Source organism: Saccopteryx leptura, chromosome 3, assembly GCF_036850995.1.
Source record: "Saccopteryx leptura isolate mSacLep1 chromosome 3, mSacLep1_pri_phased_curated, whole genome shotgun sequence".
Classification (NCBI taxonomy): domain Eukaryota; kingdom Metazoa; phylum Chordata; class Mammalia; order Chiroptera; family Emballonuridae; genus Saccopteryx; species Saccopteryx leptura.
The window spans coordinates 25,495,470-25,498,044 of record NC_089505.1 but is presented as its reverse complement, the minus strand read 5'-3'; the positions used below and the strand labels follow the sequence as shown (position 1 = coordinate 25,498,044).

The 2,575-nt window shown below is 39.0% G+C and overlaps 1 pseudogene; it reads left to right on the top strand.

Moving 5' to 3' along the window:
- The first annotated feature begins 2,053 nt into the window (after nt 1-2,053).
- On the top strand, nt 2,054-2,368 carry LOC136397172 (complex III assembly factor LYRM7 pseudogene; annotated as a pseudogene).
- Nucleotides 2,369-2,575: the final 207 nt, after the last annotated feature.

The following is a 2,575-nucleotide window of genomic DNA, read 5'->3' as shown; positions in this document are numbered from 1 at the left end:
GACATTCAAAGGGTAATAAGGGAACAATACAAAATAGTTCTATGTACATAAATTTGACAAGTTAGATGAATAGGCACAATTTTTTTTGAGATTCAAGAACTGCCAAAACTCACCCAAGATGAACTAAATTATAGTCATTAAAGACATTGAACTTGAGGTTTCAAACTTTTTGAGAAAGAAATATGCAGAGTCATTGTTTCACTGACAAACATCACTGAACATTTAAAGAAATAGAACCAATTCTACATGATTTCTTCCAGAAAATCAATAATGGGAGAATATCTCCCAATGCATTTTGTAAGATCAACATTACCCTGCTACCAACACAAAAGATGGTACCTGTAAAAAAAAGAAAAGGAAAAGAAAACTATAAACCAATATCTTGCATAAATATACATACAAAAATTTTCCATAAAATAATAGCAAATTGAATCTAGTTATATATGAAAAGAATAATGCACCATAATCAAGTGAGGTTTATCCTAGATGCAAGACTGTTTCAATATTTGGAAAGATATCAATGTAATCCACTATTAATAGTCTAAAGGAAAAAATGATTGTATTAGTTGACAGAAAAAAATTTGACAAAATTCAATACCCACTTACAATAAAAACTAATACATGAATGTTTATAGATTTCTTCTACATGGCATGTAGAATTAGAATGAAAAGGAATCTTAGGACAATAAAAATACTTCATATAATACTTTACATAAGCCCTTCACAAACACCAATTCATTTGATCCTCACAATATTCAGATTGGCTGAATTATTCAAGTTTCCACATCGACCGAGCAGCAAAGCCAGAGGTAGGACTCGTGGTCTGGGGATTTTTACACCATCCTCTTCTCTGGCCGGTGCTGCTAATTCCATTCTCCATTTTATTTAGGGAGGAGTGTGCTCAGCTAAAATCTGTATTCTCAGCCTCCCTGCCACAGATCTGTCACCTGCCACCTTGGCTCATCAAATACTGGCTTAATCCTGTGAAACCCCTAGGGAGCATTTACTGTGGTCATTCATTCCTCTCACCAACCTAAAGGTAAAACTATTAGTTCTCATTTTTGGAAGACAGATCTGTGGCAGAGATTAATCAGTGAGCCCAAGGCCTCACAGGTACAAATCTCTGGAGGCAGAAGCCCCACCAGCACTTTGGCTCTAGAGCCTGTGGCTCTTCCCTCTCCGTGCTGTGTAAGTAGGAGCCACTGGGGAGGGCTTCCAAGAAAGCTCCTCTGCCCTTTCCTGCCTTCTCCGTTTTCATGCCTAAAAAAGATGTATTGCTTAGAGCTGCAGTGGCCACATTCCATCTCCAAGGCAACTGTGAAGATGGGAAACAGATGCTCGGGATGGCGGAGCAGAGAGGTAAAAGGAACAAGGTCCCTGTTGATAATTATGGACGTGCCTACTAGCGCTGGAGGGCTTACCTCTAGACTTGGTGCTCTTTATGAGACTGTCATTTGGGCTTTCTGTTATGTACACAGACTGAATCCTAACCATAGCCTCTCCGTGTGTGGGGGAGCATCCCAGAGCTGTCACGGGGCTTCTTTTCTGTCTCCACTCACTCGCTCCATCTGTAGTTCACATTTATGTTGTAAGCCTAACATTGTTCTCTTGAACTCCAGATTTCTTCATCCAACAGCCTATTGACAGCTGTACTTGGGCATATTTAATGGACATATAAACGTTAAATGTCTAAAATAGATTCCTTAATATTCTCCTCTAAAGAAGTTCCTTCTCCAGTTTCCTCATTTGTACAAAATGGCAACTCCATCCTTTTCATTACTCAGACCGAAACTGCTCCTCTCTGTCTTTCCCTTTCCACATCTGACCTCACAACAAGTCCTTTCGGTTCTGTCTTCAGAATTCCACCATTTGTCATCATCATTACTGCCATCACCCTGCTCCGATCACCGTCGTCTCTCTCTCTCCTTTGAATTATTAAAGTAATCTCTTATTTGTGTACCGGCTTCCACCTCTCCCCCTTCCATCTACTTTCAGCACAGCAGCCAGGGTGATCTCGTTAACAATGCACATCAGGGCCACGGAGAGGAGAGACATGGGTCAGGCTGCCAAGGTTTTACAGCTCTTTAAACATTGCACAGGACCAGACAACACGCTTTGAAAAATGATACCGCAGCATTAGAAGCAGCCAAAATAAAGATAAATGAAGAACTCAAAAGTAATAAAAGTGATGCTTCTCCTAAGAAAATAGAAGAGCTAATAAAAATAGGTTCCAATGAGCAATTGCTACTTAGAACATCTGTTCTACAAGGTATTCACAGACCACAGTACACTGAAATTGGTCCCTAGGAAAGACCTTCTTATAGAGGATGTGCCAGATTGTGATGCACCAACTCAGAAGCAATGAATTTTCTAGGACAAAATCAAACCTTTGTAATTTTTCATTTTAAATTCTGTAACTGTGACAAAAGTCCTGGAAATGCAGATATTTTTCTCTGAACTGGCATATTGAAAATGAGTGATTTAAAGTGTAGTTTTATAATCAGATTTCACATTGCTGAAAACTGTAGTCCTTAGCTAAGTATTTTTAAAAAGCATTAGATAAGAAGACATTTCA